Genomic DNA, 23,794 nt, shown 5'->3' with positions numbered 1-23,794 from the left:
ACTCTATTGGAAGGCAACTAAACATGTGTTGAGATACCTCAGAGGTACCACTCAGTTTGGTCTTTTGTATAAATAGACAGAAGGTGTAAAGTTGCAAGGCTTCATAGATGTAGATTGGGCATGGATTCCATTCGACAGGAAGAGCACATCAGGGGGAATCTTCAGTATTGGGTCAACAACAGTTTCTTGGTACAACAAGAAGTAGAGATCAGTTGCACTTAGTTCGACATGAGTAGAGTACATGACTGCTAGTTAAGCATATTGTGAGGCTATTTGGATGAGGAAGATCCTTGTTGGATCATTTGGTCAGTAGATGGATTCTACATTGATTTACTGTGACAGCCAGAGTTGTATCAAACTCTATGAGAATCCAGTTTTTCATGATCGGTCCAAGCACATCGACATCTGATATCACCATCTATGAGATTGTGTGCAGAGGAGAATCATGTGGTTGGAGTACATTCCTACAGAGGAACAAGATGCATACATCTTGACTAAGGCATGTAAAGAGGAAAATTCGAGTTCCATAGAGGCAAGATTGAGGTATCTGATAATCCCTTTCTTGTTGAGACAGAGTGTTGAAAATGAAAGAAGAAAATCCTGATTTAATTTTGTTCTTGAATTAAATTAGGAATAAAATTGTAATTCCACATCACAAGGTAATTTGTACAAGTTAACTAAGTTATTTTGACTTAGTTGGCTCAATTAATTCGAGTAAGGATCTAACTTGAGTGATGTAGAATGTCTCCTACTTTATAGGAGCTTTGGTTGAGTTTATTTTGAGTTGTAATTAATTAATTCAATTTATTTGAGTTACAGTTAGTTAAACTAGTTCCAATTGATGGCGAAACTAGTAGGAGGTCAGATAGCGGGGTGCTGCTTCATGTGTTCAACCATTTAACTAAGGATTCACTCATAAATAACTCATGCATGTCAAATCTGAGAGTTACCCAGGTAAGATTGGAGTTGAAGGGCAGTGTACTATCAGTTGTATAATCATATGAATTATACAGGTGGTGCATGCAGTTAGAGGAATACCTATGAGATTGAGTAATTTATATTGAAGAATTTCCCTGATTAATAGGGGGCTAGTTCCCAAGCAAACAACGCAAGGAAATAGGGACTTAGACTAGCCAAAATTTGGTTAAGTTTTGGCCTCGACTTGTTTAGGAAGCTGTGAGACAGATAGAGATAGTGCAAAGGTTGCTTGGGCTTGAGAAAAACATTGTAATCTTCTCATATTTTCTAACTAATGCAATATACAGATAGTAGGGTTTTTAGCTGTGGCTTTCCCTCAGAAATCATTATATAATGTGTTGATTGAATTCTTTCTCTTGTATGCTTTGTGATTTCTCGATTAATTTATTGTTTCCGTTGATGGGTAGAGTAGATTCGAGTCTTTTGTTTTAGAAAATTACATAAGCAGTTTGAATCTATAAGAAATTTCTACATTGAACATAATTGATTTTCATATTGAGACAATATTTGTTACAATATGATGTTTGACCATAGTTGACCATGATTATAAACCCAAGGGATTTATATTAAACCCTATGAATAATATTATACTCTAGGAATATGAATCATTTCATTAATAAAGTCAATGGATTGATTTTATAAACACAAGGAAATAATAAACCTAAGGAATTATAAACCCAAAGGAATAATATTAAGCCCAAGGGATTAATATTATAAACTCAAGGTATATAAACCCTAAAATAAACATGGTTGACCATGGTTTATCAATGTTGATTTTCATATTGAGACAATTTTTGTCACAATGCAATAGTTGGTTGACCATGCTTGACCATGACTGATTTTCATATCAAGACAATCTTTGTCACAATGTGACGTTGGACCATGGTTGATTATGGTTGATTTTCATATGAAAACAATCTTTGTCACAATGCGACATTAAACCATGCTCGACTATAATTGATATTATAAACCCAAAAGAATAATAAACCCAATAAATTAATATTAAAAACCTAAAAAAATAATATTAAACTCAATGTATATAAACCTATCTATATATTATTACTCTAATTAAAATTTAATCTTTAAATATTTATAATAAATATTTAAAAATAAATAAGTTCATGATGATACAACACTAATCCCCAATTTTTAAAATTTAAATAATAGAGATACATTAAAATATGTATAAACAATCTATCGAAATTGCAAAAATTAATGGATGTAATATATATAATTAATATATTAGCTCTATATAGGTGCTTTATGTTTTTTTGTCTAATTTTAACCAGGGCATTGGATTATAAGTGGACAATAATTTATACATGGAAAATGTACTTCCACTCCCATTATGACTTTTATGATAACAATATAATTGAGTTAACTTGTAAATTTACACGGTGTGAATTATATTATTATTAAAAAAAACCAATTACGGCGGAGCTTCGTCGTTAAATTGGGGTGAAAAGCATTTAGAATTGACGGCCGTAGAAGCCCAATTGCCTTGCTTTGGTTAGGGTTCAGGGTTGTAGTCACTTAACGGCGGTTACATCTAGTGCGCATTGCGTTAAGGTACACCACTAACCAGAGTTTGTTAATTACCACCTTGACTTGATAGCCGACGACTAACTTCTCGTCCGTTATAATAACTTCCCAATGGGCGTTGTAATGCAATCCAATGATTGCGAGCTTTCCGATTAATTTTCGATATATTTTTGAGATTTTTTTGGTTGGTTAGTTAAGTTATTTGTGTTTGTGTGTTTTTTTAAGAGATAATTAATGTTTAATTTTTGGCTTGAAAAATTGTAATCCAGGGAAATTTAGGCTAGCAAAATTATTACCGGTTTGGGTTACATCAATTTTTAACATGACTAGATTTTTGCCATGGAGTTTCAAACCAGTGACCTTCATATCACGAAGTGCTTATTCTACCCCTTGCGACACCAATCTTTAACATGACTAGATTTTTGCCCATGGAGTTTCAAACCGGTGACCTTCACATCACGAAATGCTTATTCTACCCCTTGCCAGCTACATTAAAGGGAGATTTTAAAATCTGTAGTTTAAATATTTTATGTTAAGAAGGTATTTTGGGTATATTTTTTTGTTAAATTTGTTCAAAATTCATGAAAGATTTGTTGGACTTACAAGTTTGAGTTGTAAGCTCTGCAAAATCCCAATGTTCTAGAAGTTTTTAATCTATTTATACATTAAAAAAATTATTTTAAAAAACAAAAAATAAAGATTAACCAAAAAAAATGATGAAGAAAAAATCATAATTTTCATTATGTAAAAGAAAATTACATTTTGTATATCCACTAACGTGCATTCAAAAATTGGCTAAGAAACCTCTCAAAAAAATAAAAAACATGTTCTAACATGCCCACATCATGTCAAGAAAATACTCTTTCAACAAAAACATACATGGAAAATAATGTTGGAGTTGGCTAAGAAACCTCTCAAAAAAATAAAAAACGTGTTCTAACATGCCCACATCATGTCAAGAAAATACTCTTTCAACAAAAAGATACATGGAAAATAATGTTGGAGTCCTCTTACAAGGCAGAGGAATTGCCCGAATGTCTAAAAGTGGCCGGAATCCGGGTAAAAAAATTTCAAAAGATCTTGTAGAGGGAGTGCTTGAATCGTGTTTTTGATGATGGAAATGGATTCAGCACCATCAAAAACGTCTAGGACACCTAAAATTTTGAAGTTTAACAACTATAACCTGGATTTACAAAAATCCTTGCCAGATTTTCTCTAAATATGACTGGAATTTCCATAACTATCTACGCAATTCCTCTGCCTATAATAATATCCTTAAACATTATTGCCTATCTTCTCAAAGCTTTTCCAAATACCCAAAATCTGCAAAGCACCTACTTTAAGTAATGAGTCTTCAGTGAAATTTATTTCCTTATAAATATGGGGACAAGAGATCTGATCCAAAACATATTTTAATTGTAAAAACTCTACAAAAATTAAATATAATATGTAAATGTAATATCTTAAAATCTCAATAAACCAATATATAACCTCTACAACATCCTTTCTAAATAGCAAAAAAAACTTAACACTAAGTAACTTAAAATAATTATTTGACCCTCTACCAAAGAAATATAAAACTTAAAATAATTATTTGAGCCTCTACCAAACCAATATAAAACTTGAAAACATGATTTTCCTCCTGATATAATACGACACTCCACATTCACCCCAGCAAGAGAAGCCTCGTCAAAAAAATGCCTGAAGGTCAGAGCGATCTACTTCTTAATCAATAATATTACTAAAAGTATGTGTAGGTTTCATAGTAGCTGGAAGAGAAAAAATTGTAATAAAGATTAACCAAAAATTGTTTGTTCATATTTAAATACAAAACTCCAAACTTAAAATAATTTAACATCAGTTTAAAAATTTATGAAATATTTCAAATGTATATTACATTTTTTTTTCAGATTATTTGATTATGAAAATGCATTATTTTTCAAAAATATAAATTCTTGTAAATAATATTTAATTTATTTTTAATAAATCTATTTTAATGTTAAAAATTTACAAATCCTATGCAATACAACAAATTTTTAACCTTTAAAATATTAGTTTATCATGACCCGTTAAAGTTTTAAGGTATAACCCATGGGGCTTTGGATTGATGGTGAATGGGTACACTGTCAAGGTACTCCTTGTGATAGGTCACTGGTTCAAATCTTTTATGGGTGCTTACTTACCAAAAAAAAAGTTTTGAGGTACAACTCTCATAACCTAACTATATATATAATTTGCCATTATGTTAAATTTTTTTTAATTATATATCTATATATATATATATATATATATATATATATATTATTTTCCAAATAAATTATATTTTATTTTTTATAAATGTTTTTTTTTTTTTAAATAATAGGTATTCATTGCATTATTTAAATTTGGTTTGAAGGTTAAGGCCTTTAACAATATGTTTCAAGTACTCTATTACATTGGTCTAAAATTCCAAATCAAACTATTATTGCAGTCCTCTGTGCTACATTTTAGTATACTAAATTGATAGATTCCATATTTTCTGTTGAAAAATGCAGCAAGAAATTCTTAATTTGATTTTTCCTTGATTAAATTGAGAAAATTCGAATTTCCACATCAGCAGACAACTTGGATGATGTTAACTTGTGTGACATGGCTTGTGTCACCCAGTTTACTCAGTAAATTTGAGTTGGAGGAGTTAGAGTTCAGTTCAACATGTGTGATTGCTAATTTGTAGCAATCAAGGCTAGTTATTTCAAGTTGTTTTTAGTTAAACTAGTTCCAACTTTTGGATAAACAAGTGGCAGGTCAGTTAAGCAGTGACATTTTAGGCAAACTCAGTGATCATCCAGTTAACTGATCAATCAACCCAAAATAGCTAGTGCGTGTAGAGAATTCGAGTTCCCCATCTGTGGTTGAGATTTCAAGGCAGTATAACATCAGTTGTAGACTAGTCTTGAGCGTACATGTGTTGCATGCAGTTAGATGATTAGCCTAAGGAATTGCGCAATCCATTTTGGAGAAATTCCTAAATAATGGGGGCCTAATTTCTCAACGAACAACGCAAGGAAATAGGAGCTCAAGCAGAGATAAAATTTGAGTAAGTATGAGTTAGAGACTTTCAATGAACATAGAGATAGGTTATGCACTTCCAGGTTGTGCTCAGTTGAGAAAAGCAATTTTAATACATCTCTATTCACCAAATTAATGCAAACATGCATTGGCATTTTTAGTAGTTTGCTTTCCCTGGGAAAAATACTTGTTGCATGTGTGTTATTTCTTATCGCATACCTGATTTTTTTCTTTCTAAATTGTGAATTACTTTCCGCATAGCAGTAGCGTAGGTTTGTGTCTTGTGATTTTGATTAAAATTTCATGAGCAACTGCAAATCTAGAACATAATTTCTACATGGTATCAGAGCAGGATTCACATAATAGCAGGATTGGAAGTTGTTTCTCAAGAGGTTCGATTTTGGAACTCAGTGCAACAAGATTTATTCAGAGTTGAGAAGATGGCCTTCAATGGACTAAGGCTAGAGTATGCCTTGGAAGACACCTCTAATTTTGTTGCATGGAAGGATCACATGGAGGCGGTATTGGATGAAAATGGATTGCAAATGTTACAAAACCACAAGCATCTGATGCCCAAAACCCTTCTCCGTGGAAGAAAGATGTAGCTAAGGCAAGGAGAATAATCTTGGAGGGAGTACGAGATCACATTATCTAAAATCTCCATGGAAAAGAAACTTTGTTCGCAATGTGGAAATAACTAAAAGAATTATTCGAGAATAATAGTGACCACAAGAAGTTGGTGCTTAAGGATAAACTTCAAAGTATCAAGATGTAGAAGAATGACACAATTCCACAGTATCTGAGCAAGTTCACACAATGTCGTGATGAACTTGGTGGGGTTGGTGTTAATGTTCCTGAAGAAGGCTTGGTAAGGCTAGCCCTTCCCAAGATTTAGCACGACTATCAAGATTTAGTGAATAGGAGAGAGAAACTACAAAATTGGGAGCAATTATGGTCTGATTTGGTACAAGAGCAAATAAGGCGGAATACCAGAGATGGGGCTTCATCCAAGAGGGAGGATGAATAAAAAATTGCACTGGATGGAAAGGCAAAGAAGGGAAAATGGAAGAAATCTCAATCCAAACCAGAATCCAATCAAGGGGGCAAGAATAAAGATTTTTCCAAAATTAAATGCTTCCATTGTCATGAATTCAGGCACTACGCCATGAAGGAATGCAAGAAGATTCCAGGAGGAGCAACAGGTGAAGCCTTGGCGTCATAGTTCAAGCTTGACTTTACCCTCATTGCATGCATGGCCAAGATAGTGATGGCGAGCATGTGTTACCTGGACTCAAGTGCATCTTTCCACATGACGGGTGTAGATATTTTTTTAGTGACCTGAAAGAAAAAGACTTGCAGATGCACATCGAGATGGGGGATGATGGAAGGTATAACGCGACCAGGATTGGTATAGTCACCTTTCAAAGGGAGTTAGGCTCCCCCCTTAGGCTTAAGGATGCCATGTTTGTTCCGGGCCTAAAGAAAAATCTTGTCTCCTATTGCAGTTTTGAAAGACTAGAGTTATGATGTGATATTCAACAAAGGAAAGGCATTCATGAGACACATAGCCACGAGACAGGTGAAGAAAATCAGGGTTCATGTGAAGAACTTGTATAAGCTAGATGTGGAAGACTGTGCTGCATTAAAGACAAAGGTGGAGAAGGTGCAGAGCCACGATGTCGAGGAACTTTGGCATAGAAGACTTGGCCATTTCCATCATGGCACCCTGAAGATTGTGCAACAAATAACCATAGGCCTCCCCAAAGGAGCACTTGAGCAACATGATGTATGCAAAGGATGTACTTTGGGGAAGTACAAAAAGTCCACATTTCATGATCGGGACAACAAAGCAAATGTAGTCCTAGAAATGATCCACTATGATGTCTGTGGACCTTTCTTGATAGAGTCCACTGCTAGGAACACATATTTTGTCATTTTTATTGATGACTTTTCATTGAAGTGGTGGATCTTCTTCATGCGGAAGAAATATGAGACATTCTCTAAGTTCGTAGAATTCAAGGCATTGGTTGAGAAAGAAATTGACAAGAAGGTGAAGGCTCTTAGGAGCAACAATGGAGGTGAGTACGCGTCGAATGAATTTAGTTTTTTTTGCAAAAGAAGACATTCGACAAGATTTGATAACACCCCACAACCCACAAAGAAATGGTGTGGCTGAGAGAAAGAACCGTAACATTGTGGGAGCAATGAGGGCGATGTTGCATGACCAAGGCTACCTCTACACTTGTGGGCCAAGGCATGCAACACAACAATTTATTTGCATAAATGAAGCCCTCATTAGATTCTAGGTATGATTACACTGGAGGAGGCTTTCTCGGGGAGAAAGTGAGAAATGTTGCACTTCAGGATTTTTGGAGCCTCTGTTTACTACCATGTCTCCAAAGAATCAAGGAAGAAGCTCAAGCCGCCAATAGAATTGGGGGTATTTTTGGGCTACATAGAAACTCCCCACAACTACCGTGTGTACTTTCCATCCCTTAGAATGACAGTTGTGCGAAGGGATGTAAAATTTGATGAGGAGAAAGTGATGCGATGCTCTCTTGAGAGGGAACTTCAGATCCCACCAGAAGAGGAGCTTTTAGCTCTAAAGGAGGAACCTCAAGAAGTTGTGGAGCAACCAAAAATTGAAGAGAAAAGAGTGGATATGGCCACTCAAGTACAACCATCCAGAGAAGGAAGAAAAATAACTAGGGAAGTTGAGAGACTTGTGCAGGATGTGAGGGAGAATGTGGGTGCTCCTTCAAATCAACATAGGTAGAGAAGGTCACCAGATCGATACATTGGCTACATGGCTCTAATGATTGAGCTTGTAGAGACTAAGCCATCCTCTTTCGAGGAAGCAATAGAGAAACTTGTATGGGTTGATGCAATGGTGGAGGAATATGAATCCATTGTGAGGAACAATGTTTGGGAAGTGGTCCTAATACCAATAGATAAATTAGTTGTGGGTTCACAATGGATATTCAAGATAAAGTAGGCAGTAGATGGAAGCATGGAGAAGTATAAGGCCAGATTTGTGCCCAAGGGGTACTCTCAAGTTGAGGGGATTTACTATGAGGAGACATTTTCTCTTGTAGCAAGGTACTCATCCATTAAATAAATTCTTGCTCTTGCTACGCAGATGGGGTGGAAGATCCACCAGATGGATGTAAAATAAATATTCTTCAATGGAGTTATTGAGGAGGAGGTGTACATTGAGCAACCAAAAGGTTTTTGAGACTTTTGATCGGGAGTCTCATGTGTGTAGACTTAAGAGAGCATTGTACGGTCTCAAACAAGCACCACATGCTTGGTAGACAAGGATAGATAGCTATCTCACCGGTTTGGGCTTCACCAAAAGTGAACCAGATGAAAACCTCTATCATATTTTGGTAGAAGATAAATTGTTGATTATCGTCTTATATGTTGATGACTTGATTTTAATTGGTGATGAAAAACTAATCATATATTGCAAGGAGGACCTTACAAGAGAATTTGAAATGAAGGACATGGGTCTCATGCACTACTTCCTCAACTTGTAATTATGTCAAAGTGACAGGGAACTGTTTGTCTCTCAAGGAAAGTATGTAAATGAGATATTACGGAGGTTCCACATGGAGAGTTGGAAACCCATGGAGACACCTCTAGCGACCAATTGGAGGAAAGAGGATGCCACTTCAAGTGAGGAAGTGGATGTTACCATTTATCAGTAGCTAATGGGTTCATTGGTGTACCGTGTGAACACATGGCAATATATGTGCTATGCATTCAACCAACTGAACCAAGCTATAGTTAGTCCAACCAAATTATTTTGGAGGGACTCTAAGCTGCATGTTCTATGGTACCTTAGAGGCACTACCCAGTTTGGACTATGGTGTAGATGGAAAAAGGGAGTGAAATTGTGTGGCTTCACAGATGTAGATTGGGCGGGGAGTCGATCAGACCAAAAGAGTACATCAGGTAGAATTTTTAGTTTTGGATTCGCAGTTGTTTCCTGGTACAATAGGAAGCAAAGATCTTTGGTGCTCAGCGTGGTAAAAGCAAAATACATGGATGCAAATCAAACAACATGTGAGGCGATCTGGATGAGAAATATACTTGTTGGATTGTTTGGTTAGATGATGGATCCAAATGTGATCTATTGTGATAATCAAAGTTGCATTAAGCTCTCTGAGAATCTTATTTTCCACGATCGATCCAAGCATATAGATATCTTGTATGACCATTTACAGGACTGTGTGTTGAGACAAATAATGTTGTAGTACATTCTAATAGAGGAACATGATGTTGAATTTTGACAAAGGCCTTGTCAAGAGGGAATTTTGATTTCCAGAGGTGCAGGATAAGGGTGGTTGATAATCCATTCCTTGTTGAGAGAGAGTGCTGAAAATGCAACAAGAAATTCTCAATTTGATTTTTCCTTGATTAAATTGAGAAAATTCGAATTTCCACATTATCAAACAACTTGGATAATGTTAAGTTGTGTGACATGGTTTGTGTCACCCAGTTTACTGAGTAAATTCAAGTTGGAGGAGTTAGAGTTCAGTTCAACATGTGTGATTTCTAATTTGTAGCAATAAAGGTCAGTTATCTCAGGTTGTTTTCTGTTAAATTAGTTCCAACTTTTGGAGGAACTAGTGGAAGGTCAGTTAAGCAGTGGGACTTTCTTAAAAATCAGTGATCATCCAGTTAACTGATCAATCAACCCAAAATAGCTAGGGCATGTAGAGAATTTGAATTCCCTAGCTGTGGTGGAGATTCCAAGGTAGTGTAACATCAATTGTAGACTAGTCTTGAGTGAACATGTGTTGCATGTAGTTAGATGATTAGCCCAAGGAATTGCACAATCCATTTTGGAGAAATCCCTAAATAATAGAGGCCTAATTTCTCAAGGAACAACACAAGGAAATATGAGCTCAAGCAGAGGAAAAATTTGACTAAGTTAATTGGGTTAGAGCCTTTTAGTGAGCAGAGAGATAGGTTATGCACTTGCAGGTTGTGCTCAATTGAGAAAAGAAATTGTAATACATATATATTCATCAGATTAATGTTTTACTTGTTGAATGAGTGTTATTTCTTATTGCATGTCTGAAATTTTTGTTCTAGATTGTGAGTTACTTTCCGTAGAACAGTAGAGTAGGTTTACGTCTTGTGATTTTGATTAAAATTTCATGAGAAGCTATAAATCTACATCATAATTTCTACATGTTCTCCAAAAAACTCCACCAAAAATTACATATTTGCATAACATAACAAAAAGATTCATTTAAAAGAGCTACATATCCTCCAAGACTTGTGCTTCTTGAATGCCATTTTCTTCCTTGAAGACTTGTTTTAGAATGTTTTCTTAAGCACCTACACCCATCACTATTATCATCTTTAATTTGCATTGCAAACTCAAGATGCCCTGCTCCATTTTAATTTGTTTGAATAGGCTCATTATCAACATCCTTTTCTGCATTCCTCACTGGATTTTCCATTCTAAACTCCAACATTTCCATTTCCAATTGGAGACAATCCAATTTGATCTCCAATAGACCCAACCAGTAAATCATGTTGCGTCGTGGATTCTTCCAAAATCATCTATGCATGGAGAAATACTAGTGAGATTATAAATTCAAGTGCTCCTGCCATTCTAGCAAGCACCGAGCCAAAATCCTCCTTTCCATCCCTCATAATGAACTCCATTAATTTGAAATTGGTCTATAGACGTTGACAAATTTGATAGATAATGGTTCAAAATTCTCATTCACAACTGCCAGACTCTCCCAAACTACCTATAAATACTGATACGCCTTCCATTCTTGCATTGATCCTGTAACAACCCTGGTCAAAATTCCATGTAATAAAAGTTAATAAAGGAAAAATAATACCAAGGTCAAGGGACACTTATTCTAGGATGAATGTTGGGCAAAATATCATAGTGGGCATCACTTGTTTTGTTTATGGCTAAGGTAATGGCAAAGGAAAAGTGGCATGAATTTACATTTTATTTATGAAAATAAAGGAAATTAGGAGAAAAGGAAGGTGAACGGTGAAATGTTGCATGTGATGAGGAATTGAAGGAAAATTAAGAAAAAAGACGAAATTAGAGGCATCAAGAATAAAAAGACATTAGAGGATCAATTTGTAGCCTTTTGTTAGTTCAATTTTAGAGTTAGTATCAGAGAGGAGAACAACACCAAGAAGAGAAGGAGATCAATCAAGCAAATGAAGGACAAGGAAAGCAAAGGAACGAAAAGGAGAGCAAGGGGAGGACAAGGAAAGCAAAGGAAAGCAAGGACCAAGCAAGGAAAGGTTGGATCAAGCAACTTCAGTAGGAATACTTGCAGGTAATAGATTGCATGCCTGGTTTCCTAGCTGGTTTTGGAATGCACGACATATGCATGTGTGTATTTTGGTTTCTTTGTTGTCAGTGGCATGGATTTTGCCATGTTTTGTTATAGTGGTTTCAACCTTGCCTTGCTATTTTCAGATAACCATGGTGTGATGGGGTTATTTCTTATTTGAGCTATGGATTGTTGGAAGGTTTTTAATTTGAGTGAGGTGGTATTAGGAAAATCCCAAGGGTTGGGGGTGGAGATGGTTTTCTCCCGGAAGCCCTCAACAGGTGGGTGGAAGCAGGAAAACCTCTCAAGGGATGGTGAAGAAATTTTGAGGCATCCAAGTTCGGTTTGGTTTTTTCATCTCAAGACCGGTTTAAGTGAGATCACGATATGGTGAGGGTGGAGGTGGTTTAAAATATGGATTCCATTGGTTGTTTATGGATTGGGTTATCTCATGAGATCCCACATTCATGCTTGGAATATGGCACGACGGTGATCGGTTGAAAGAAAGATTTGGTTCAGCCCAATCTATAGTCAGGTGGTACGTGGAAGTCCTTGACTTAGTTGGATTTTTCATATGGTTAATAAGAGATAAGTTTCTCTTGTATTTGATAAGTAAATGTACTTGTTATTATGTGGTTTTAATGGTTTTTCTCTCATTATTTTTTATCTGATTATCTGCTAGTTATAAGCATGACTAATTGATAGATCTAAGTATGGATCTTAACACATTTATATTGATGAATGTATGGATAATGAATGCAAGACCTAATTGATGTTATGCAAACTATTGTGAGAAGGCATTGTTCTTTCTTGTTTATCCTCAGATAATTTTTTATATCATTATGTTCATATTTGCATTCATGACCTGTAGGTTGCATGTTCACCATGTGTTTGATGGAATGTCAGTCATGGTTGGGAGAGGTCAGGTCAAGTCATGGTTCAATTTTTGGTTCTTAAGCATTGTTTCTATGTCATTTTTCATCTCTAGAAGTTTCATTGAGTTCTAGGTAGAGGCCTGAGTCTTGGCCCTGAAAAAGTGGCTAAGAATTTGGGGTCGCTAGCATAGAACTGACTAGAAAAGTCCACAGTTGCATGGAGGCAGGCTTATCAATGGAATTGGAGGGCTACAATCACTTGGATGCCTTGGAAAGGGAGCAACTGGGATCTAGGTCAGTAAAAAAGAGATCCATCTCAGGGGATGGACACCTTGAGGGGTTGGGTTGGTTCTGGAGGTCATGTAACACCCGAGGGAAGTTAGTAAGGTCTTAAGTTGTCGACTCCATTTCCTTAAGGTCATTTAGGAGGTTGAGTCTTATCATAGTGACCCTTCGATCATGTTTACCCTGGGGAAACTTATGAAAGTGGGTAAATGTGGGAGGTGGCGGGTTATAGGGTGGTATCGGAGTAGGTTTCGTTCTCTTTGGGTGGTGTCTAGTTTCCATTCTCTTTGGGTGATATTTGATACCACAGGGTGGTATCAGAGCATGGTTCAAATGCTTGGACTGGATGGGATAGATGCATGTATTGTTATGGTTAAGGTTGTTGGATGTACTATATGTCATTATGATGCGATTGGTATGTTTTGAGGCTGACATTTTTGCAAGATAGAGCAAAAGATGCAGATCATGAGAGCAAGGTTGCAACACTAGATCTCGGGATAAGAGAAGATCGTCATACAAGTTTGTATGTTGGGCATGCATGTATGTTGGTTAATAGTTGTTATATACATTATGGTTATATACATGTCTTTCATTCTATTGTTGTTGTGGTTACATGCAGGATAGATGCTAGTTGATCAATGTAGTCATATGAACATGTGTCAAACAGTCATGAAAGATAGTATGCATTGTGGTCATATGCCTGATGATTATGGCAATTATAGCTGAGGCCATGATGTTATTATGTTTTGTGCTAATTTGGATTGACCTATGCAGATGATTATGGTTATGACATTTAGGTATGAGTTAATATATTGTGATATTATGTCATACTAATTTAGACTGACTGTGCATATGTGATTGTTATGCATGAATGGCAATTGTTTATGAGTTTATGATGTGAAAATATTAGATAGTTACTGTTATGGATATCATGACCTTATTTATGTTTGAGTTGTTGTGTTGTGAAGTTATATCATGCTAATATAGGTTGATTGTGCAAACAAGATAGCCTCCCCTAAGATACCTTAAGGTATGAGTTTGCTTATGTCGGCTATTTTGTGTTTGAATGTTTGATTATGTCGTCTATTTGGTGTTTGAGTGTTTGGTGTCTATTATGTCATCTATCTGTTGCTTGAATGTTTGATTAATTGCATGATATGAGTATGTATCTATAAGATTGCATGTAGAAATGATCTTGTTTTAATATGGTTGTACTAACACATATATGCACTGAGACAATTGATATACACTTGAGTGCAAGTGTGTGCTAGTTGTAGTATTATGATTTGTGACTGTGAGTTGAATGTTGATTATCACATGGATATTAGTTTTGATAAAGGTTGATTTCAAATGAATAGATATGATGTATTGGTCTTGGAACATGTGATTGACATGTGTAAATAGTTGCAGGACAACATGTCTGGTATTAGCATGGCAAGGTAGCAGTTCATTTGTTTATATAATTAACAATTGGGTGATGTGATAACATATAGTAAGACTCAATTGCAGCAAGGTAAAAGTTAAAAGAAGGGAATTGGGTGAGAATTCCTTTGGCTATGTTTGGGAACCACAATTCCAAACGAATGAGTGCTTTGAATACATAAATTCTTCTTAACATTGATTTTGTCTGACATTATGTGGATATATGTTATATTCCTAAACATGTATTTGACAGGTATATTAAGCTAGTTTCGAGCTATGGCTAGATTCGTCAAAGGTTTGGAGTCCCTTGAGAGATGGTGTGGATGTGTTTCGTTGCAAGGGAACTTGATTGACACAACAAGGTAAGGTAACCCGTGTATTGTTACATTTGTTTATACACTGACAATTATGTGTTTATGATAGTATGATGTAGGGATTGCATGGCAAAAGAGATTGCCATGAAATCTTGAAGAAGGCTCACGTTGAATTTCCCTTAGAGGCATTAGGAACCCATTGGGTTGAGTCATGGTGTTTGTTGGGAGTTTTGTGCCTTCAATATTTTGTGATTTGTTTGAGCTTGATTTATGGGTTTTGATTGTGTCTAGTGCAAGACCTTACCAGTTTGTTTGTGGTGTCGCGTTTCTATTGGTGTTTCATGGTTTTCTTTTTTCGTATTTATGGTTCTCACCTTTCTTGTTTTGAGGGTCTTGGGAAATAGTTTTGGAAAGAGGAAAGTTAATGGAGCTCAGAGAGAGCTGAAAGCAACCTAACAGGTAATGTAAGACTCAGATGAAGCTCGATGCATGTATAAGGGTAGTTGGAAGCAAGAATATGACAACTTGTTGGATTGGTTGCGTCCATTGGTGTAATGGACAGTGGAAGTACAATCATGAGAAAGGTGATAGAAAAGGTAAAGTGAATGGATGTGAGGCATTTGATGCCTTGGCTATGTTGGGAACTATTGTTCTCAATGTCATGCATGATGTGCACGGATAAAGGGAGTTCTCTTAACCTAGACCTTATGATATCTGGTAATTATGTTGTGATGATGATTATGTTGATGTCTATAAATGTATACATGTATGTATATATGTCATTGTCTGACATGATCATGATTGTTTTATGATAATGTTTATATATATATATATATATATATATATATATATATATATATATATGTATCTATGTCACTATTTGACATGGTTGTCATGGATCATTCTTGTGGAGGAATGATTGCTTGTGCAAGTGAATGTCATGAAGAGGTTCTTGGCTATGAGGACTCAAGTGGGAAGAGTAGCCCTGATATATCTATGAGGTCAGTATCATATGGATATGAATTGATATTATGTGTCTATACTATGTCTATGATATGTTATGAAAAGTAATGTTGAGGGAAACATTAGCGGAATGAAAGCAACGTGCTTCACGGTATGCTCGTACAAGCATGGATAAGGCATTGGAAGAAATGTTTCTTGGTAAGGACAATGTGGTCTTAGGATGTGTATTACTAATGTTCTGTATATGTTGTACATAATGTACATGTTGTTTATGCAATGTTGTGTACATATGGTGCTTTGTACATGTTGCATATGCGGTGCTATGTACATGTGGTGTTGTATGCATGACTGTACATATGGTGTGTGTGCATGTGGTGTCATGTATATGTTGTACATGGGGTGATGTGTGCAGTTGGTGTTGTGTACATGTGGCATTGTGTACACATCGTGCATGTGGTTTTGTGTACATGTTGTGCAAGTGGCACTATGTACATGTGGCATTGTGTACTCTTCATACATGTTGTGTTATGTATATTTGGTATGGTGTTATGGGTATTGTGTAGTCATTGTACCATGGAAGGTGTATTCATGGTATTGTACGATGTGTACTTATATGTATTGTGTTGTACACTGGGTGTAGGTGTATGTGTGGCATTGTACACAAGTGTAGGTGTATGTGTTGTGTTGTGTTGTACACCGGGTGTAGGTGTATGTGTTGCGTTGTACATTGGGTGTAGGTGTATGTGTGGCATTGTACACCGGGTGTAGGTGTATGTTTTGTGTTGTACACCGGGTGTAGGTGTATGCGTGGCATTGTGCACCAGGTGTAGGTGTATATGTTGTGTTGTACACCGAGTGTAGGTGCATGTGTTGTCTTGTACACTGTGTATGTGTATATGTTGTACAATATGATGGGACATGAAGGTACGCGACTGTCTGGGCCCTTGTTGTTGCTATTGAGGGTTGAGGTGGTTTAGTCTCAGGATACCCTTGTTGCTATTGAGGGTTGAGGTGGTTCAGTCTCTAGATGCCCTTGTTGCTATTGAGGGTTGAGGCAATTTTGTCTCAGGACACCCTTCTTGCTATTGAGGGTTGAAGTGGTTTATTTTCAGGATACCCTTGTTGCTGATATTAAGGGAGGATGAGGTTCAGTCTCTGGATTCCTTTGTTTCTTAAAGAGAAGGAACTGGGTGCTTGCCAGGTTTGGAAACTATTTCAATGTGGCAACATAAAGGACAAAGACAAAAGGCAGAAACAAAGAACCATTTGAAAGATAAGTATCATTATTTTATTTCAGTTTTAATTATGCATGTGATATATGATTCTGATTTATGATGGTTGCAGGTTGAGCTAAACAGATGTGATATGTTTATACATGATGATTTGATAAAATAGATAGTTTGACTTGTTGTGACAGGAAGTAAACAGAATTGTAAGTGTACCTTATTGATGGGCCACCAATGAGGTATGATTTGAATTTATTTCAATTCCTTTTTAGTCTAATGGAAATTATGTGCTTGGTACAAGAAAGCATGGAAATGCTTGGTTGGGTGGTTGAAATTGACTGCAAGAATTAGTAGCAACAACAAAAGGAATTAGAACAGGCAACAGTATGCTGGTAAAGCATTCAGGAGTAGGGCCATTATGGGACATTGGTACCCAATAGTGTCCATTGATTTCCATGAGCATGCTATGACTGGTATGATGGTTTTGAGGCAGGGATATGCCTTGGTTTTTGGACCTTTTGATGCGAGGAAACCTTGCAAAGGGATGGATTACCCGGGATAGGGGATGTAGGGGAACTTGGAAGGTGAGTAACTACATGGAAGGGGGGTGACCGTATTTCCCGAGGGACTGTGTGTAACACCCTCCTCCCACACCTACCCAAGCAACTAGCCAGCTAGGATACACATAGGAGGAAAGGCCACTATGATATGATTCAACCTCCTAATTCACGTTAAGGAAGTGGAACCGACATAAACACACCATACAAACATTAATTATCAGCTACATGACCCTCAGGAGACATGTCAACCACTCAAATTGCCTATCCCTAGGTCTCACTGATGTTATGGATCTCTTAGGCCACAGTTGCTCTCATGTTATGGGAAAGGGAGCGACCATAAACCTAAAGTCGCTCTCAAAAGCTTTCCTGCGAGTGACCAGAGACCAAAGTTTCTAGTGCAATGCCAACAACTCCAGGATTTGGGCCACTGTTTTAGGCCCAAATCCTAGGTCACTGCCTAGAATTGAACCATCTCTTCAAATCAATAAAATGACATGGAAATGAGAGTATTAAATAAAATACTTGATTAAGACCTTTACTGGACCCCTACTAGCCATGACATGCATTTAGTCAAACATACTGCAAATGTGTAATCTACAGGTGTAATTAACAGTTCTTAGCATAGGGTTCTCATACTTAGCTAAGAATTGCTAAGAACCATTGATGCCTCAACACATCAACTTCCATTCCATCCATTAGGTCATAGATACATTAATCACTCAATTACAAGTAAAAACATGATGAGAGCGCACATGGTTGTTGTCATAAAACACATACATAACCAACATAATAGCAACAAAAATACTCATGAAATTACAACCATATAGACCACATACCATCCATCAAAATGCTCATAGAAATATAAAGAGAAATAAAATTTCATTAATGATGAAAAATCCAAATCCGAGATGGGACTCCCATGTTCCACCTGACCGTAGAATGGCTGAGCCAAAAATCTCTTCAGTCATTCGTCCCCGTGCCATATTCAAAGCATGGATGTGGGATCTCATAGAAAACATCAATTAAAACTAATGAAGGGCTTCCAGAGGCCATCCACCTCAACCCATTAAACAGTGATTCCACCTCACGATCGGACATCAAGAAACCATCATCAGATTGGTCTCCATCCAAGCCTTCCAGGGCTTCCAGAGCACTTGTCCAACCAAGGCTTCCAAGACTAGTAACTCAACCCACATCTTATTTAGGGCTTCCAGGACTAGTAACTCAACCCACATCTTATTTAGGGCTTCCAGAGTGCTTGTCCCACTAGGGTGCTCCAGGTCCGGGTGTGACAAAGGACCCTTCCAAGACCTTTTACTTTCATGATGTGTTAAATTGCATTTTTAAAAGAAAACATAAGTGAATACATATGCATGTTGTAAAGAAGAGGAACATGTCAATCATCAGCAACATAAAAACATAAGCTGTTGATAACGGAGTTCGTCCAGGAGGGACTACGTCTCTGGGCCCCAGTGTCAAGATGGTGTAGGTCACTGCATTAAGTGTTGTCAATAGTGATGATGTACATAAGAGGTGATGTCGTTATCATACAAGGAAAATTCCCTCACGCAGGAGTGGCTCCAAGAGATGTTCCACTACAGGAACTCTCAATCAAAAAAGACTCTTATCAGTATGACACTAAATCAAGCATGATGATCATGAGCATCCCGCCAACATGGCGTAAAATGGATCTAATTGAAAACATGCATGATGACAACATAAGTATCTCATCTACATACAACAAAGGGATCTCAAAACACAACATGACGAATCATGACAACAAGTACATCACACATATGATTATGCATCACATCAAGCATGAATCATGAAAACGAGTAAGAAACAAGATCCCACATCAATCATCAAACAAGGATCTGTGCAACACAATGCATAGCAAAATAAGTACATGAATGCACTGCATATACCTCACAACCAAGGGCCATCTGAAGAAGCGGATGCCAAATTGCTGAGCTGTTTGGACCATCGATCTCACGGCATCGAATCTCATGAAAATGGCTACTCGCACATGAATGCTGACACCTGCATTCCACTTAGAAAAGTGGCTGAAGAATAGAATGAGCAAATGAAAAATCTGAACACACCATCAAATTTGTGGCATTGAATAGTGCAAAATCGACTGTCGAATTTCTAAATTCTGAGAAATTGAGAATCTGGGGCTCAAGGAATCTTTTAGATTCCCCCTAGATTCCTCAAAGATTCTGCTCCATGGGTGGACTAGAAATCTGCAACTCAAAAGGTGAATCTGACCTCACCATTGCGATCCTTGTGGAAAACCATGAAAAACGATTGTAAAGTTGACTATATTCTGACATGGAGAAAAATTACCTCCTCGGGAAAATTTCAAGGATCATGGTTCCGCTCCCTGTTTCTACAGCGGTCATGGTTCCACCTCCATATTGAAAAATGGCCGAAAAATGAAAAACTTTGATGGAGAAACGAACAACAACATTGCGTTCGTGGCATCGAGAAGTGCTGAAACCATATAAAACTTGTCAAAATCTGACAAAGTGAAAATTCGTCCCTCTTGCAAAACGCTACCTCGAAATGTGTGCACTACCTCCCCCTCCTGGGCGCACTGAAAAGCTATGTTTAAATAAAATTTCTCCGGCGGATTTTCGCAAGTGGACGGTTGGTTGAGTTGATTAAGGCTCCAGTTAGTATGGAGGAGGTTAAGCGGTCAAACCCCGCCTCCTCCTTTTTTTATACATTACAAACAATTCTTTTTTAAAATTAAAATTTAATGGTTGGGTCGGACCCGCCTTGGGTGGCCCTTCATGGCTATTTCATTTTCCCTTTGGGCGTGGTTGATATTACATGGGTTGTTTGTTAATGTGGGTTGGGTTCGTGCCCCAAGGGCCGGCCCACCCAACTCTCGTGCCCCTTTATTTATGGAGGATGGTTGAGGAAAGCATGGGAGGGGCTGGGATCGTGGCCTGCCCCTCCACCGATTATTTCAAATTGTTATATGGCATGAGTTGGGGTGGCCCGCCATCCTTTTTTTATATATTTTTTTTGTTATTCTAAAACAAACTGTGCAAATTCTAAAAATTCGGTTTTGGACCGAAGGAGTCATTTTAACGAGGCAACAATTTTCCTGAAATCTGGCTGGAGTTGGCCAGATTCTGTCCACCGGAAAAAGTCCAAACTGTGCCTTCATTAATCCTGCCAAGTCATCAAAAAGTCAGCCCAACTTTGACTGCCTCTATCTCCTTCATTCGAACTCGGATTGGAGTGTCGTTCGCATCGTTGGAATCAGGGCGATGAGCACTATGATCTAATGTCAAGTTCATTGTCTTTCTAACACTTGTGAATTTTGAGCTTTTTCCATGTCAATGGTGTTTGGAGATCCACCTGGATTAATCCTCCCCATTGAGGAGCTTTTGGTCCTCCAAAAGCATGAAAAACAATCTGCAACTTTTTTTGTACCTTGTCTGCATCACAAGCGTCTTGAAGGTCTCGCTCCCATCTCCTTCACCTTTGTTCTTCGGAGCCTTAAGCGACGAGCCAACACCTGTCACTTCTGCAACCTGTAGTACATTGTTTCTCAAATTACATGCTTGACTTTCATGACCAACTAATGACCCAAGCATCCCACACTTGCCACGAGTTTATAACACATACTTGGTGGTCAAGTTTACAACAAGATGGACACAATACCCTAGCTACGAAAACAAGGCCAACATATCATTGTTGCTTCAACAAGTGATGGAAAACACTTCATCACTACAACACATGATTTACAATAATAAGGCCAAACATTATTTTTTGCTCTGACAAGTGATGGAAACACGACATCACTTTCACAGTTTATCATGCAACACAAAACAAGACCAGACATCATTGTTGCTTAACAAGTGATGGAAAACACATCATCACTTTTACATTTTAAATGCAACAAATGATTTACAAAAGTATGACCATGAAATGCTAACATATCTAGGAACCATTTTTCACTTATCAAGGTGAACGGGTCATCACCCTATGATGGTTTTGCTTGTCGAACAATTGTTTCATTTGGTTCATGCATCGACACTTTGTCTTTAAGGCACTGCTTTGGATGGAGCTTCCAACAAGTGGCTCTTTGATGGCTACTTCTGTCACAATGACTGCAATAGGTTTTCTTCCTCTAGATCTGCTTAACATGTTTCTTTACCTGCTGTTGAGAGGGTCTTTCACGACTCATCCTTTTGTGTGTTGCCATTCTTTTCCAACACTTAGCAAATGTATGGTTATGTAATCCAAAAAAGGTACATGTTTTTCGATGCCATGTTTTACATTCATCGTTAACAACATGATTATAATCGAAATGAACCTTCGAATTTCAAGAGTGGTTATACCTTCCCTTGCTGTCTCTGGTGTCATTATGACGATGATATCTCACCTCAGCTCTTTCCCCGCAATGGAAACTACCATGGGATGATGGGGATGTGTTCCATCATTCTCTTTCCTCGACGATTTCGATGATGTCTCAGACGAATCTGACACCTTCGAGCATTCTCCCTCAATGTATCTCAAGCCTGCAAATTGAGATCTCTGCACAACCTCCAATGGTTGAGTTATGCATTGGTTATTAATACCAATTTTTTCTTCCTTCTTGTGCCTCGTCCTGGTAAGGAGCCTCATGTTTGTCCCTATAATTAGGATCTACAAATCTCCAATAGAAATCATACTATGTGATGACGAAGTTGAAAGGAAATTAACATCTTTTACCTCCTTTGTCAATTTGGAAAGAACTAATGAGGGTTTTTCATCATTTGTTGTTGGTGGTTTGCTTGTTGTCTCAACACATTCCCCAACTTCCTTTCTGACATACCCAAGTCCCGTTCAACACGGTAATTCCTCTACTTTGATGGGGTTGATATTTCCTTGGCCATTGATGCCCAAGCCCTTTCCTTCATACCCCATTTTCTTCAACAGTTTGGAACCAATTTCTATGGTATGATTTTCGAAAACAGCGAAATCATCATCAGGAAACATACATGAATTTAGAGAACTACTTTCTACCTCACTTGGGTCTCGCTGCAGCTTTTCCAAGGCCTCATCCTTTGCTTGCAGCTATTGTAGAAAACTATGTTTTTCCTCCTTCTCTTCTTGTAGACGCATCTTCAATTCAACGTTCTCTGTTTGAAGGTTTTGGTTGTTGTGCTTCAGTTCTTCCAGGGCCTCTTCCATGGCTTGCAACTGAAGCTGCAATCGCTCCTTTTCCTCTGTCTCTTTCTGTAGAGTTTCATACATTATCTCTACCCTTTTGGAAATTTTGAGCATGGTCTCGTACATCGCTTTTTCATCCTCTATCGCTGCACGTTCCATTGTTCACGCTTGCAATTCACATCAACGCAAAGACTGCTCTGATACCACTTGATCCAGGTCCGGGTGTGACAAAGGACCCTTCCAAGACCTTTTACTTTCATGATGTGTTAAATTTCATTTTTAAAAGAAAATATAATTGAATACATATGCATGTTGTAAAGAAGAGGAACATGTCAATCATCAACAACATAAAAACATAAGCTGTTGATAACGGAGTTTGTCCAGGAGGGACTACATCTCTAGGCCCCAATGTCAAGATGGTGTAGGCCACTGCATTAAGCGCTGTCAATAGTGATGATATACATAAGAGGTGATTTCATTATCATACAAGGAAAATTCCCTCACGCAGGAGTGGCTCCAAGGGATGTTCCGCTACAGGAACTCTCAGTCAAAAAAGACTCCTATCAGTATGACACAAACTCATGCATGATGATCATGAGCATCCCGCTAACATGGCATAAAATGGATCTCAATGCAAACATGCATGATGAAAACATGAGTCAACATACAACAAAGGGATCTCAAAACACAACATGACGAATCATGACAACAAGTACATCACACATATGATTCCGCATCACATCAAGCAGGAATCATGAAAATGAGTAAGAAACAAGATCCCACATCAATCATCAAACAAGGATTTGTGTAGCACAATGCATAGCAAAAGAAGTACATGAACACATTGCATATACCTCACAACCAAGGTCCATCTGAAGAAGCGGATGTCAAACTGTTGAAGCTGTTCGGACCATCGATCTCACGACATCAAATCGCATGAAAATGGTTGCTCGCACATGAATGCTGACACCTACACTCCACTTAGAAAAGTGGCTAAAGTATAGAATGAGCAAATGAAAAATCTGAACACACCATCAGATTTGTGGCACTGAATAGTGCAAAATCGACTGTCGAATTTCTAAA

This window comes from Pinus tabuliformis, chromosome 5_2, assembly GCF_031772625.1.
Source record: "Pinus tabuliformis cultivar Carrire ecotype Pingquan chromosome 5_2, CPIR1, whole genome shotgun sequence".
Classification (NCBI taxonomy): Eukaryota; Viridiplantae; Streptophyta; class Pinopsida; order Pinales; family Pinaceae; genus Pinus; species Pinus tabuliformis.
This window is presented reverse-complemented; position numbering follows the sequence as displayed.